The sequence below is a fragment of the Protopterus annectens genome, chromosome 13.part0, assembly GCF_019279795.1.
Source record: "Protopterus annectens isolate FY-2018-M chromosome 13.part0, PAN1.0, whole genome shotgun sequence".
Taxonomy (NCBI): domain Eukaryota; kingdom Metazoa; phylum Chordata; order Ceratodontiformes; family Protopteridae; genus Protopterus; species Protopterus annectens.
This window is the reverse complement of record NC_056747.1, coordinates 226,815,256-226,832,894: the sequence shown is the minus strand read 5'-3', so window position 1 is coordinate 226,832,894 and position 17,639 is coordinate 226,815,256.

Below are 17,639 nucleotides of genomic sequence, written 5' to 3'. Positions count from 1 at the left end.
TGCCTAAAAAGGCACTATGGGGTGGCAAGAGCCTTTGCCAATATCTGGAAGCCCAGGGTGACAGGTGCAAGCCATCCCTTGAAGCAGCATGGCTTGTCAAGCATGTCATCCCAGGCAGACAGACATTGGATCCCCTTAGAATGACACCAGTAATTAAGCCAATTATTAAAGCTGATCATTTTGTCTCTGTATTGTGGCATCATTCTTGGTGAGGGTAGGATACTGCTCAGGGTCAGGGTCATACCGGCCTGGGCTACATAATCTGAGAGCTCCTCTATGTCTCTTTTCATGTAGTCCAGGGAGGTACATCTCAGGTCGTTCACACCGGCATGGACAATGACTGAGTCACACTTGTACTTGCTGTGGAGTGACCTGAGTGCTTGTGTTATGTGGCGGATTCTAGCGCCTGACAGGCAGCTTACTGTGATCTTTTCCTTATTCAGTCTGGTGAGTGGGACGTCAGTGTGTCTGACTATGGAGTCACCTATAACAAGTGTGTCTGGCATTGTTTTTGGCCTTAAGGGCTGTGACTGTTTAGCACACTGACTTTGAGAACTATGTGTTGCATGTCTTATGTCTTGAGGTGGTTTTTTATTCTTTTTACAAAGGTAAGTGGATAAAACACTGTCAATGTTGGCTACACCACTCAGCATACCTGGGCATTTTTCCACAGCAAATTACTTCAAATGCATTATCAGATGCCTGAAATCCTCTTCTTTTGGAGCCAATGCAATTTCTGTGTCATCCTCACTTGATTCTTCCACTTCACCAGCTGCTTTATGCACTTTTATGCTGGTCTGTACTTCGGTCAATATCGCTTGGAAAAATGCTTCTGGGTTAGGTTCATTACAGGTTGCCACTTCATCATCCATTGCAATAAAACCTTCAGAATCTACCCCTTAGAATTCTGCCATGGGAGATGGACTGTCTGATGGGGTCAAAACATTGTGCTCTTGGGTTGTGACAAATCCAACTTTCTTGAAACACTTCTGTACTGTTTCTGGCTGAGCTCTATTCCAAGCAGAACTGATCCAGAGGACAGCATCCAGAGCGTTAACTAATTCAGCAGATGAAGATGCTTCCACAGGCAGACCGCAGGTTTGTGTTTTAGAAATGACCCACTGCAGAAGCTGGGCTCTGTAGTGCATTTTAAATAGTTTGATGATGCCTTGGTTAAGAGATTGGACTTCTGAGCTTGTGTTTGGAGGCAGAAATGTCAGTGTCACGTTTGTGAGATGATTCACTTGTGAGTGGCCAGGACAGTTGTCTACTGTCAGTAGACTAGACCATTTCTTCTTCTTCATTTCTCGGTCAATACCCCTTACCCACTCCTCAAACGGGGCAGCAGTCATCCATGCACATTTGTTTGATCTCCAAGGGATGGGGAGGGCTTCGGGTTGCAGGTTCTTGAATGCGTGTGGCTTTGCTGCTTTACCAATCACCAAGGGTTTTAGTTTCTCTCCGGCTGAGGTAGCGCAAAGCAGAACTGTGAAATGTTCTTTGGAAAGTTTTCTGCTGTTATATTTATCACCCTTCATGATGAAGCTCCTGTCGGGTATTGCCATGAAAAAAGAGTCCGCACTCATCAGCGTTAAAGATGTCATTATCTTTAAAGTCTCTCGTGAAGAAACATTTTGATGAACTCTTCCACAACTTCTACTGGAACTTCATTGGATTCACCACACAAGACTTCCTGGGAGATCTTGTGTCACATTTTAAATTTCTCAAGTCAACCGCTTGATGCTTGGAAATCTGCCACCCTGAATTCCTGTGCAAATTTTTTAGCAGCTCCTTGGATCATCAGCCCAGAGATTTGGACATTAGCTGCGCTCATTTGTTTGAACCAGATTAATGTGGCTTCATTGAATTCATCAAGGGAAGTTTTCCTCCTTTTCCACTGTATGTCTCCGCTTTCCTTACCATATCTCTCCAAGTACCCATGTTTACATTTTTTAGATGTTACTAACTGTGGTCTTGCTAACACCAAAATGTCCCGCTGTCTTTCCTTGGCTGCTGCTTTCCAGAAAATGTAGAGGATCAAACTTTTCCTTCAATGTCAGCTCTTTGAATTCTTTCCATTGGGCCATCATGTCTCAATTAACTGTAAAATGTTCAGTAATTATTGGATGTACCTACAGTTCAGACAAGTTCTTCACATTGAAAAAATCTTCAGCAGCATGTGATAAACAATAGGACGTTAGGCCTAATCCAACACGTGGCAATAATAAAACATGAAAATAGAACTTATACTAAAGAAAAAATAATACAACTAAAGGGCAAAACCCACACCTTCTACCCCTTGGTGTAGAGTGGACTCAAATGGTCAAGTTATAAAGGGTAAATTAATATTGTGTGTCACAGTCCATGTGGTCAAGATACAACTTACAAAAGTGGTCAATATAGAGAGGTCGTTCTCACATTGAGTACATGTGGTGCATTTCCAGTCTATGAAAATTAGGTCAACTTAAGGAGGTGGTCAGCTATGGAGGTTCTATTTATATATATATATATATATATATATATATATATATATATATATATAGCAGTACTTAAATTGATCAAATTTATGTTGACGTGCATAACGTCAAAATAAATTGATCAGTGTTATGCATGTTGACATGTTACTATGCACACGTGGAGAATTAATCTTGGCTCATGCAAAACATTTTTTTCCAGGGGGCCATCCCCTTGCACCCTCCACATACCCTACTAATTGTATATTCTAACTTGGAGATCACACGGTTCCTGGGGAAAAAGGTATATTCCTCTACCCAGGGACTGTTGATCTGACATGCCTATCAACCATCTGTTTAGTCCATCACATTGTGCAGATATTGACCAAAGTGCCATTCAACAAAGGTACCAGGACCAATGGATCTGAGACTAATGCTCAACAACACATTTCCACAAATTGGAAACGGCTGAGCACAGTTTTGCGAAAGTGCTTTTTCACCAAAAAAGCACTTTTGCAAAACTGAAGTAAAAAAAAAACGCCTAACAACTTAAAAAAAACAAAAAAACAGTAATCATGTTTACGCAGGGGGGTGGCAAGCCCCATCTGCAGCCCCACACCCCCCTAATTTTATATTCACACTTCAAGATCGCACTACAGTGGGGAAAAGGGAATATTCCCTTATCCCCACTGTGCCACGATCTCAGCAACAGACATTTCCTCATTTTTTTTTTTTTTTTATAATACAGATTCACGAAAGTGCTTTATTTCAGTGAAAAAGCAGTTTGCGAAACTGTGCTCGGCCATTTCCGATTCATGGAAACGTGTCGTCGAGTATTAGTCCTAGACCTATATATATATATATATATATATATATATATATATATATATATATATATGGTTCTACCTGACATAGTCGAAACCACACAACACCGACAACGACATCACCGACACCACATAATCGACAGTCCATTAACACGAAACCTCACATACCCGACAACGAAATAACCGACGGTACACAAACACGAAACCCCATACACTGCACACACCACAATAACAACAATAAAAAACAAAACACATCCCCATTCCACAAACCACACACACAACACAAGCACACCAAAATCCTTACAAACCCACACTAAACCTTACCTAACCCTAAGGTCCGTCACTATCGCACATTCTAACCCGCTCCTAACCCTAACTCACTTAACCCACCCCTATCGCTCCCTAACCCTAACTCACTTAACCCACCCCTATCGCTCCCTAACCCTAACTCACTTAACCCACCCCTATCGCTCCCTAACCCTAACTCACTTAACCCACCCCTATCCCCACAGACCGTCAATATCCACACTTACCTGACTCGCACCCTAACGTCCGTCACTACCGCATACTCACACAGCCTTTTCCCATGTCGGCATCCTCGGCGTCGGTGTTGTCATCCGTCGTGTCGGTCTTCTGCATTGTCGATGTTCTGGAGCTCCGGATTCCGTTGTCGGTCTTCTGCGCTGTCGACGAAGTCAGGTAGAACCATATATATATATATAGTGATATAACCGCAAAAATAGAAGAGATAATATTTACACTTTGTGAACTTCTAAATATGAAAAATAAATAAATAAAATGAAAAGCAGCTGCAACAACAGATAAACTTTTAAATATTTAAATAAATAAAAATACACAGACTAAGAACAGATAAAAAGAAGTTATGTACTCACCATAATGTTCCATGTTTGTAGTCCATCTCACCCTTCATTCTTACTCATGAGGTTTGGAGCCGATCCTCGGCTTTGACTCAGCCTATTTACAAGCTCAAAGTCTTCTAGTTGGCTCGTGGCTAGGTAGGTATCCCATGGTGCACCAGTACAATCCCCAGATCTTGTTTGCTGCTAACCAAGATAAATAATAACAAACATACAGAAAGAAGCCAATAATAAAAGGTCTCCAGTGAATAATGATAATATTTTTCTGTCTCCAGATACTTCCAGGATGGAGGTAGGAGGGTGGGTTCGTAAGAATGAAGAGCGAGATGGACTACAAACATGGAACGTTATGGTGAGTACATAACTTCTTTATGTTCTGTAGTTCTGTCTTGCCTTCATTCTTACTCATGGGACAGCGTCCCTAGCACCTTATTCTTGGGTGGCTCAAGGAAAAATACTCCTGAGTACCGTGGAACCAAAGGATGCTCTACCCCTGGAGGTTAAATCCAATTTGTAATGAGTAATAAATGTGTGAGGGGAAGCCCAAGTTGCTGCTGCTGCACAGATATTATCAAGTGGGACCCTGGCCTGAAAGGCTGCAGAGGTAGACTGAGATCTCTTAGAATGAGCCTTAATTTTGAAAGTTAAAGGCTTACCATCAGAAGCATAAATGTAAGCTATACAGCTAGAGATCCAATTTGAGAGGGTCACTTTGGAAAATGGGAGACCTGATCTGGATTCGGAGAAGGAAATATATAATTGATCTGAATTCCTTAGTCCAGTGCAAATAAAAATGTAATTTTCTATGAACATCCAACTGATGAAACCTGCATTCTGCTGCGTTGGAATGATTTGGGAAGAAAACCAGAAGTTCTGTGGATTGGTTCAAAGTGCTATGGAAACAGACCTTGGGGACAAAGGATGAATTAGTATGAAGAGATACTCTGTCTTTGTGAAAAATCAGAGAAGGGGGTTTTACAGACAGTGCTTATAACTCTGACACCCGTCTATCAGATGTGATTGCCACCAGAAACAAGGTTTTCCAAGACAGAAATTTCAAAGGTGATGAATGAGAAGGCTCAAAGGGTAGAGACGTTAATTTGGATAGCACAAAATTCAAGTCCCATGAAGCAACCAGTTCCTCAAGTGGGGTTCTTAACAAAGTGGCACCTTTGAGGAAGGTTTTGCACAGCCTATGTGACATCAGATTAGAATCTTGTATGCCTAGATGAAAATTAGAAATCGCTGCCAATTGAACCCTGATTGTGGCAGCCACAGATCCCTGGTGGAAAAGTTCAGACAAGAATTCCAAAACCACCTGAATGGAAGCGGTATAAGGGTCAACATTCTTTTTCTCAGCCCAGATAGAGAATCTCCTCCATTTACTGGAATATAATTTCCTAGTGGAGGGTTTATGAGATGACGTTAGGATATGAGTCATGGAGGGTGAGAAGTCGTGAAGCCTGACAAGGGATGGAACTGGAGCAGCCAAGCTGTCAAATTGATGGTGTGTAATGTGGGATGAAGGGAACCTGACGTGTGTCAGGAGATCTGGCACTGGGTCCAGAATCCAAGGATCGTCTAGAAGAAGAAGCCCGAGAAAGGTGAACCAAACCTGACGAGGCCAGTAAAGAGCAATGAGGATCAGTTTGCTTCCCAGCTGTTTCACTTCCTGAATAACCTTGGATATGAGAGGAAAGGGAGGGAAAGCATAAAGGAGACCCAGAGGCCAATCGTGAACAAGTGCGTCTCTCTGTGACTCCCCCGGAGGGTGGATGAGGGAGAAATAGCTGCTGCATTTGGCATTGATCAGGCTGGCAAAGAGATCGCAGCAAGGCTGTCCCCATCTACAGAAAATCTGCTCCGCTATTTCCTGTTTTAGAGACCACTTGTGAGGCATCAAAATTGCCTGGATGAGTTTGTCGGCTATCACTTTGGTTGTCCCAGGGATGTGCGTTGCCACCAGAAAATGCTGGGAAGATATAGCCCATTTCCAAACTCGAATGGCCTCTCGACAGAGTGGGTATGATCTGGGTCGGCATTGTTTGTTGATATACCATACTACCGACATGTTGTCTGATTGTATTGCAATCGTCCCAAGAGGCAGAAGGTCATGAAGTGCTTGCAATGCCAGGAGCACTGCCCTCATCTCTAGAACATTGATATGCAGGTGAGCCTCATTATCTTGCCATGTGCCTTGGACAGTCCTGCCTAGATAATACCCCCCCACCTTATCTATGAGGCATCTGTGGTCACAGTGGCAACGGGTTGGCGAGGGACAAATAGAGTGCCCGTGGTTAACTGGTTGGTTGAGTCCACCAAATGAGGTCCTTCTTGCAAGAGTCTGTCAGCAGTATGTGATGAGTTAATGGTAGATGTTGAAAGGACCACTGGGATGACAGCAGCCACTGAAGAATCCGCATGTGTAGTCTGGCTAGCGGTACTAGTAGTATGGTAGAAGCCATGGTCCCTAGAAGCATCAGAACAATCTTGGCCTTGACTTTTCATAGGGGGAGAAGATGGTGAATTTGAAGAACCAGATTCTGTGCCCTTTCTACTGGAAGACAAGCCAACATGGCTACTGTGTCTATCTCTGCACCTATAAAAATCACAAACTGAGAGGGCAATAAAGGCAGATTTTTCCCAATTGATAGTAATCCCCAACTGGGCACAAAGTTGAATGGTAGCGTCTCTGGTCTGAAGAAGTAGACACCTGGTGGGGGCAGTCAGGAGCCAGTCGTCCAGATACAGAAACACCTGGAATCCTCGACATCTCAGGTGAGCTGTCACTACTGCCTTACACTTGGTGAACACCCTGGGGGCTGTGGTGAGACCAAAGGGCAGAACATGAAACTGGTAGTGACTGGCTCCCAGCCAGAAGTGTAGATGACTCCTCGACGCCCTGTCCATTTTTATGTGGTAGTAAGCATCTTGGAGATCTGTTGAGCACATCCAAGTGTCTTTCCCTAGTAACGTGAGTATAGACTGCAGTGTCACCATCCAGAACTTGTCCTTTACTGATTCATTCAATCTGCTGAGGTCCAAGATGGGCCTCCAGTCCCCTGTACGTTTTGTCACTAAAAAGAAACTGGAGTAAGTTCCGGATCCTATTTGGTCTGCTGGGACGGTTTGGATGACTCTTTTTGCCAGCAACTTGTTGACCTACACAGTTGCCTTATCCCTGTGATTGGGTGGAACATCCAGGATCCTCTTGGGAATATGAGGTGGCAGAGAAAAGGGTATGACATAACCTCTGGTGATAATTCTTTGTTCCCTTTTGTCTTGAGTGATACTTAGCCAGGCTTCCAGATACAAAGAAATGCGACCCCCGACTGGCTCCAGAGAAGTACAGTCGGGCCCCACATCAGGAGCGGTGGTAGGTCTGGCCCCAAAATGAATCGCGGCCTCCCTGGTTTTGCAGGCCGCCCCTGCCTCTAGGGCGAAATCTACCATTTCCTCCTCCTCCTCTGCCTCTGAAGGAGGAGTCACCCTGTGCATCCTGGAAAAACCTCTTGGACTTCTTGAACCACATTTTACCACCCCTCTGACCCTTAGGGTATGGTCTAGAGGGGACGATAAAATGTACTCCCACAGCAGAGAGTGTTTTCCCTTCTTGCTCGCACCGGGTGAGTGTGTCCTTTACCTTAGGTCCAAACAATGAAGAACCGTCAAAGGGGGCATTGGTAAAGGTAGACTTGAACGGTTCTGCAAAATTACACAAGCGCATCCAGGAATGACACATTAGGGAAATTCCTGAACCCGCTGCTCTACTCGCTCCATCAGCTGTATACGAGATAAGCCTCATGGACGAGTTGACAATAGAGTTCATGGTGGACAACTGGGCAGACACCTTCTCAGGGACTCCCTCAGTGAATGTACCTTGTAGAGAATCTCCTAACTCCTTAAGGAGATCTCTCTGAAGCCTCGTGAAGTATATAAGGTAGTTCAGTGATCTAAGAGTAAATGCCGCTGACAAAAATATACACTTCACGTTCGAGATTCTTTATTCGGGGGATGAATGAACAGAAGAAGAAGTTTCCACTAGCTCCTTCTTAGTGGCCATCACCACCACCATGGCATCTACGGGAACACCCTTAGACAAAAATTCCTTTTCCCTGGGCACAGAAAGAAATTTATTTGGTCTCCTGGGGGACTGGCTCCACAGCATCAGGAGTATCCCACACCTTCCGACTAATGAGCTCCATCAGTTCGTCGAAAGGTGGAGACACCCAAGAGGCTGAAGGTTGAGACCTGAAAGCCTTCAGGTTCACCAAATCATCAGTAGGGGTGACAGTGGGCCAGCTGCACCTCTGCTTAAGGATTTCCAGGATGTCTACAAAGGAGACATCATCAGAGGACGACTTGGGGGACCCTTCTGACTCCTCGAGGTTGGTGTCCGAGGTAAGCGACTCATCCTCAGAGTCTACATGCTTCCTCTTGCATGTTCTCTTCTGTGGGAGCTCCTCGGAAGGATATTCCATGGAGGTCTCGGAAGAATGGGGGCCATCAGCCGGTGGCTCCTGAGGCTGTGGGTCTCTGCTGTCCCGAGAGGGAGTAGGAGCTGAGACAGAAGTAGGTGCCCTGGGGGAAGAGTGTCGGTACCCTGGTAGGAGCTGATGATCAGGACAACACATTCCTAATCATCTTGAATGCCGACCTCCCTGGCTCCGAAGATCTCTCTGGCTCCGAGTAGACCGAGGATGCCATTGGTTCCAGAGCCATTGGCTCCGAGATAGACGTAGGGTCCAAGCTCACCCTCACCAACTCACCGAGAGGAAGGCTTGGAATCAAAGTGGTTCGGTTCCAGGCGTCGCTGTCGGGGCCGACCAGGGAGCTTTGGCTCCTTGACACCACGGACAGAATTGAGAGTGTCAGAGTGGAACTTGGCTCTGAAACAATCTCAGGGGGAGCTGGAACTGAGAGTTCCACCAGCGGTACCAAACACTCCGGCTCTGAAAGGGGTAATGGACTCAGATGGCCTGGGGACCGACTGGGTCAGAGCCAACAATTTAGGTAAGGTAGATGACTTCAGGAGTCTCAGCACTACTCTCTCCACATCTTCTTCCGATAAACTCCTGGAAGACCTGGGTGACAGTGTGGTGGGAGAATGGGATCTCTGCAATATGGGTGACCTTAATGTAGGGGAGACTGGTAAAGGATCCGTAGACCGGCTCCGGTGAATACTCTCAGTGGTCGGCTCCGAACTACTTGGTGCCGACCCTGTAGCCACAGTAGTAAAACCCTCGATCGGCTATGAACTCAGTGGAGCCAAGGAGGCAGTAGTTTTGTCAGATTTGGCAATTTTAAGAGGCGGCTCTGAAGCACCAGCCGGCGCAGGGGAGGGCCTCTTAGAGGATTTGGATTTCTCCTTTTTAGATCCCTGAGAGCTAGCAGAGGAAGAAGAGCTAACCAGATCTTCCTCAAAAGAGGGCTTTAGGAGACCTTTTAATATGAGCTTATGTTTCCTCTCTTGCAACACCCTGGCACTAAAAGAGTGACAAAATAAGCATGTTTCCTGTAAGTGGATGGCCCCAAGACAGTATACGCAGTTACTGTGGCCATCCATTTTAGACATCTTCTGTGAGCATTTCACAAACTTTTTAAAGCCAGATGGCTTATGATCCTTGACCTCCTTAGACATCCCTCAGAAGATTGCCAATCAGACACACAGAGAAAGTGAAAGTGGGAGGACTAGGTCCTCTAACTTAAACGGGCCTAGCCCTAAAAGTACCAACAAAGACACACCACAATGACTAGGTCCTCTAACTTAAACGGGCCTAGCCCTAAAAGTACCAACAAAGACACACCACGAGGACTAGGTCCTGTAACTTAAACAGACCTAGAGGGAGGTATAGAAGACAAATCAAGAGTCTCATGCACACACTAGAGCAGGAATACAAAGTTTAATTATTGGAATAATGAGAAAAAAGGTCAAAGAGAACCCTGTTCTTTATGCAAACACCAATAACTGCAAGTATCAACAAGCGGAAAGCTCCGCAAGTAAAGCTATTAATTATAATATATATGAAAAGCACACACAGTCTAAACTAAGCACAAAAGGCACCTACAACTACTAATATCAACAGTATGAGGACTAGGAATATATATATATATATATATATATATATATATATATATATATATATATATATATATATTAACAATCCAGAGAAAAAACAACTGGCACACAGGATACCAAAGAGAATGCTAGGGCCAACTGTTCTCAAACTTCTCAGAGAAACTGCATACAAGAAGCACTCTAGTAAAAGCTAACTAACTACAAACACGACACTAACTGCAGCTATATAAGGCTATCAAAATATGAAAATAGCAGAAATATCCAAAAAAATAGAACAAAATGTGTTAGACTTAGCCATGGCAAAGTAGAAGCACATCCAAACTCGTCGAGATGGCAAACAAGATCTGGGGATTGAACTGGTGCACCATGGGATACCTACCTAGCCACGAGCCAACTAGAAGACCTTGAGCTTGTAAATAGGCCGAGTCGTAGCCGAGGATCGGCTCCGAACCCCATGAGTAAGAATGAAGGCGAGATAGGACTACAGAACATTTAAGCTTTTGTTCTTTATAGGTGGTAGAACTTCTTCAGAATGCAATACATTTGAATGACAATATGATAAAAACTAAGATACATACCATGTGAGAGAACATTAGAATCTTATTAATGCTTATATACATTAACCAATGAACTAGCAGAATACATTCAAACTGAAGAAAAGAACACTTGTAAAACCGAATATATGCAAATTAATCAGTTAAACCATCTCAGAGCACATTTTATGTTTATATTTTCATTTAAACCAGTGGAAGCTTCAGAGTTCAACAGTAGCTGTCACTTAAGTTTCCTTAGTTCCAAGTAGGTATCTGCATTACCAAAGACAACATCAACCTGTTCCAACACCAAAAACTGAAACTTAACAAAATTAGCAGGTCATACTATGTTTAGCAATAGCATTGTTCATGTTTCTAGACCTAATAGCCCCCAAATGCTCTTTAATTCTGTCTGACAGTCTTCTAGAGGTTTTCCCTACATAAAAGCTGCTGCATGAAGAACAAATACCAGCATATACAACAGAAGATGAGTGACAGCTTTTATGTAGGGAAAACCTGTAGAAGACTGTCAGACAGAATTAAACAGCATTTGGGGGGTATTAGGTCTAGGAACATGAACATATATAATATATTATATTATATATAATTTTCTGTCTTACTTTTTTTTTGTAGTTACTTTCTATACATTGCTAAACTCTTAACTTGTATAAGCCAATTACTCGAGTTAACTCTTACACATTGCTGCCCCTTTTTGACTTTGCCTTACTTTTTATTTAATTCTTGATTGTTGTAAATATTTTGTTTTTCTTTTTGAAAATGATCCATTGAGATCAATGCTCAAGCCCCGGCTGCCAAATTAAATACACAAATACATGTGCAGGCTATGGTACTGATAGTGGGTTGGACAAGTGCTCATCTCAGGTTTACAGTTTAACTAAGGGCACTTGCCTTATCTTGCTGATTTGTAACTGGATGTTCAGACCACTTAGGAATTGTCTTGTGGCAGTCCATAAAATTCTTAACTCTTTAATACCTTAGAGTGAATACTCTCAGTGGTCGGCTCCGAACTACTTGGTGCCGACCCTGTAGCCACAGTAGTAGAACCCTCGATCGGCTATGAACTCAGTGGAGCCAAGGAGGCAGTAGTTTTGTCAGATTTGGCAATTTTAAGAGGCGGCTCTGAAGCACCAGCCGGCGCAGGGGAGGGCCTCTTAGAGGATTTGGATTTCTCCTTTTTAGATCCCTGAGATTTAGCAGAGGAAGAAGAGCTAACCAGATCTTCCTCAAAAGAGGGCTTTAGGAGACCTTTTAATATGAGCTTATGTTTCCTCTCTTGCAACACCCTGGCACTAAAAGAGTGACAAAATAAGCATGTTTCCTGTAAGTGGATGGCCCCAAGACAGTATACGCAGTTACTGTGGCCATCCATTTTAGACATCTTCTGTGAGCATTTCACAAACTTTTTAAAGCCAGATGGCTTATGATCCTTGACCTCCTTAGACATCCCTCAGAAGATTGCCAATCAGACACACAGACAAAGGGAAAGTGGGAGGACTAGGTCCTCTAACTTAAATGGGCCTAGCCCTAAAAGTACCAACAAAGACACACCACAAGGACTAGGTCCTCTAACTTAAACGGGCCTAGCCCTAAAAGTACCAACAAAGACAGACAACGAGGACTAGGTCCTCTAACTTAAATGGGCCTAGCCCTAAAAGTACCAACAAAGACACACCACGAGGACTAGGTCCTCTAACTTAAACGGGCCTAGCCCTAAATGTACCAACAAAGACACACCACGAGGACTAGGTCCTGTAACTTAAACAGACCTAGAGGGAGGTATAGAAGACAAATCAAGAGTCTCATGCACACACTAGAGCAGGAATACAAAGTTTAATTATTGGAATAATGAGAAAAAAGGTCAAACAGAACCCTGTTCTTTATGCAAACACCAATAACTGCAAGTATTAACAAGCGGAAAGCTCCGCAAGTAAAGCTATTCATTATAATATATATGAAAAGCACACACAGTTTAAACTAAGCACAAAAGGCACCTACAACTACTAATATCAACAGTATGAGGACTAGGAATATATATATATATATATATATATATATATATATATATATATATATATATATTAACAACCCAGTGAAGAAACAACTGGCACACAGGATACCAAAGAGAATGCTAGGGCCAACTGTTCTCAGAGAAACTGCATACAAGAAGCACTCTAGTAAAAGCTAACTAACTACAAACACGACACTAACTGCAGCTATATAATTTATTTATTTATTTTATTTATTTTATTTTATTTGCAGTTGGTTTACCAGGATAGTCCATTGGGCCAAATGAACCCATTTTCAATGGAGTCCTGGGGAGAAAAGCTCCAAGTAGGATTTACATCCATATTACAATAATTACAAGAATTTTACAAATATAATATACAATATGTGGTAGACAGAGTACTGTTCACATTAAAGTTAGAGCAAACACTTTTAGGAAGAACAACTGGTGGTAAACATTTTAGATGATACAGTCTAGAGAAGGTAAGCACAAACCTAGACACACCACAAGGACTAGGTCCTCTAACTTAAACGGGCCTAGCCCTAAAAGTACCAACAAAGACACACAACGAGGACTAGGTCCTCTAACTTAAACGGGCCTAGCCCTAAAAGTACCAACAAAGACACACCACGAGGACTAGGTCCTCTAACTTAAACGGGCCTAGCCCTAAATGTACCAACAAAGACACACCACGAGGAGCCATATAAGGCTATCAAAATATGAAAATAGCAGAAATATCCAAAAAAATAGAACAAAATGTGTTAGACTTAGCCATGGCAAAGTAGAAGCACATCCAAACTCGTCGAGATAGCAAACAAGATCTGAGGATTGAACTGGTGCACCATGGGATATCTACCTAGCCACGAGCCAACTAGAAGACTTTGAGCTTGTAAATAGGCCGAGTCATAGCTGAGGATCGGCTCCGAACCCTATGAGTAAGAATGAAGGCGAGATAGGACTACAGAACATTTAAGCTTTTGTTCTTTATAGGTGGTAGAACTTCTTCAGAATGCAATACATTTGAATGACAATATGATAAAAACTAAGATACATACCATGTGAGAGAACATTAGAATCTTATTAATGCTTATATACATTAACCAATGAACTAGCAGAATACATTCAAACTGAACAAAAGAACACTTGTAAAACTGAATATATGCAAATTAATCAGTTAAACCATCTCAGAGCACATTTTATGTGTATATTTTCATTTAAACCAGTGGAAGATTCAGAGTTCAACAGTAGCTGTCACTTAAGTTTCCTTAGTTCCAAGTAGGTATCTGCATTACCAAAGACAACATCAACCTGTTCCAACACCAAAAACTGAAACTTAACAAAATTAGCAGGTCATACTATGTTTAGCAATAGCATTGTTCATGTTTCTAGACCTAATAGCCCCCAAATGCTCTTTAATTCTGTCTGACAGTCTTCTAGAGGTTTTCCCTACATAAAAGCTGCTGCATGAAGAACAAATACCAGCATATACAACAGAAGATGAGTGACAGCTTTTATGTAGGGAAAACCTGTAGAAGACTGTCAGACAGAATTAAACAGCATTTGGGGGGTATTAGGTCTAGGAACATGAACATATATAATATATTATATTATATATAATTTTCTGTCTTACTTTTTTTTTTGTAGTTACTTTCTATACATTGCTAAACTCTTAACTTGTATAAGCCAATTACTCGAGTTAACTCTTACACATTGCTGCCCCTTTTTGACTTTGCCTTACTTTTCATTTAATTCTTGATTGTTGTAAATATTTTGTTTTTCTTTTTGAAAATGATCCACTGAGATCAATGCTCAAGCCCCGGCTGCCAAATTAAATACACAAATACATGTGCAGGCTATGGTACTGATAGTGGGTTGGACAAGTGCTCATCTCAGGTTTACAGTTTAACTAAGGGCACTTGCCTTATCTTGCTGATTTGTAACTGGATGTTCAGACCACTTAGGAATTGTCTTGTGGCAGTCCATAAAATTCTTAACTCTTTAATACCTTATATCTGCAGCATAGCCTGTGTAGTCTGTTTTGTTTACACCAGACCAGATCCTTCCTTAACTAGTCACACCTTGCCCTTTTAAAAATGTTTCCTGAGTTATTTTGTCTTTTCAGGATGGCAGTCTTTAGCTGAATAACATGGTAATAACTCCTGTTTCTCTGTTTCTACAAAAACATGTTTCCATAAATGCCCAAGAGTCTTGTTGATAGAGTAACACCGTTGAACAAGCCTAACATATTTCAGCCTTCTCTTAACAGAATTATATAAACCTAGTACAGTGAGATCATATTTTGATTTCAGACACTCCTACCAGTCCCATCTGTTCAGCCGTATCCCAGCTCTATCCCAGTCTAGTGTCATTAGCTCATTTTACCTAATGCAGAGAGAACATTTGAGAAGGCCAACCCACTTAGGTCCTTAACCTTAAATTATCTTCTGTTTCTCCTTTCTCCCTTTCCACTTTACTAAAAAAAAAAAAAAAAAAAAAAAAAAACTTAGCTAGAATCTCCTTGTTTTCTGACTGAGTGTGCTTCTCAGCTGATAAGTATATTTTTGGCCCTTTTTAACTGTTCTGATTTGAATAAAACAATAATTGAATTCAGTTCCGAATACAGTTTGAATAAATTGCATTTATTTAAACTGTATTTGCTTTAATGTTACTGCACACTCGTGTGCTAGCTTGCACTGCACTTGAATTGTTTTTAGTGCTGTTTTAGCTGCTTTTCTGTAAAAAAAAAATTCTAAGCTTGTTTCCTGCCTTTCCTGTAACTAGTCTAGTCCAGATGCAGATTTACTGTATCCAGGACTGTTTGTAATCTTCTGAGCTTCCCAAGCCTTTCTGTGTTTGAGGGAAACCTTCTAGCTTATCAGTGGGAGTGGTAAGCACTAGGTAGCCTATCTAACAGAAGAGTGGTTTCTGGCCCAGAAATTGTAGTTTATTGGCCGTTTGGGCAGTTTTTCCATATCTTTCAACATTCTGATTTAAAAGCCTGTGTTTGCGCTTGTTTTCCATCTTTCCTGTAACTAGTCTAATCCAGATACCGATTTGCTGTATCCAGGACTGTTTGTAAGCTTCTGAGCCCCACAGGCATTTCTGTGTTGCAGGGAAGCCTTCTAGCTTATCAGTGGGAGTAGTAAGCACTAGGTAGCCTATCTACCAGAAGAGGAGTGGTGTCTGGACCAGAAATTGTAGTTTATTGGCAGTTTGGGCAGTTTTTTTCTATCTCTTTTAACTTTCTGGTTTAAAAGCCTGGATTTGCCCTTGTTTCCCACCTTTCCTGTAACTAGTCTAGTCCAGATAGAGATTTGCTGTATCCAGGACTGTTTGTAAGCTTCTGAGAGGTGCCAAAGTCTGCTCTTCAATTTTTCCCTTAGATCTGCTAGTTCTCTCCTCTCCTGCACTTTTACTAGCTTATTATTCTAGCACTTTACCAGACTTCTTGTAGCAGTTATTGTAGCACACAAAAGTGCTACCAGCATTAAGCATTCTACAAGGAAACAGCTCCAGTACTTATTATTAATGCCCACCCCTCCAGGCATAAATAAAGGACAGTTCCCTGTGCTTTCTCCTATTAACCTGATGAACTTGGGCTTTCTGAGGCAATGTAGCGACTGCCTCATGTACACCGACAACTTCTCCTTTTACCACTCAACACTCAGACTTGCGAGAGATGCACTTATATATCCCAGTTGGAAGCCACTCACTCTCCAGACAAGGCCGGAATAGCTGGTCAAGAGGAAAAGGTCAACACTTGCACCACACCACACGGAACATATAGCCCTCCAGAACACACACCAGCACTGCCTTCACATAAAAACAGAACCCACACACCCACCTTCGTGGAGGGTCTCAATAAAAATCTATCCAAACAGCAGAGATCTCCAAGGCAGAAATGCGCTCAAGCACAACAACACAACACTAATCATGAGACACATAACTCTCCTAAACAGTGTGCCACTCAACCAAAGCCCCATAAGGCAAAACAGCATGCCCAACACACTAGTCATAGGTGACTCGATAGTTAGGCACACTGAAAACCCTGCTTATTGTAATTCAAACCCTGCTTAGAGTTTTAAAACTCTACTTATGGAACATTGATCATTCAACCTTGGGAATTCCATGGCATTAACCCTTAGTTGCCATTGCAGTTCCTTGTATTCAAACATCTCATTAAAGGAACCACCCCTAAATGTTTGCTGTACTTGATCAATAACAATGAATTTAAATCCATGTTCCATATTTCCCTCGATATGCCTAAATAATGCATTATTCCTGTCTTTTTTCTGTATGCTATATATATGCTGATATATCCAAGTCCTAAGACAACCTGTTGTTTTCCCAATGTAATATTCTGGGCAATTTTGACACAGGGCCAGGTATATAACCCCCTTGGAGCTACAGTTATATTTTCTTTTTAAATGTATAATACCTGTAGTTCTCCAACTCCACTGTATACTTAAATTGGTTACAATAACTACATTTAGACATTACTAGAGTAATAGACTGGCATTCTTACTGAATTAATCTTAGCGCGTTTCTTATATCATTCTCTGAAAAATAGGATCTATCTAGCGTTCTTCTCATATTTTTAATCTGTGTTAATGTATCCTCGACTTTTTGAGAATCATAACCTCTATCTGTAAATTTGTTTGATAAACCAGTCAACTCCTTTTCATAATTAACATAATCTGCACATAATCTTGAGACTCTCATCCCTGCATACTTGTTCTACATAATAGGTTATTTCTATAACAATCCTTTCTATGAACTGTAGTATTAGTGCCCTTTACTCTATCTTTTATAAAGCTTATATCTAAATAATTAATTTCCTGAAATG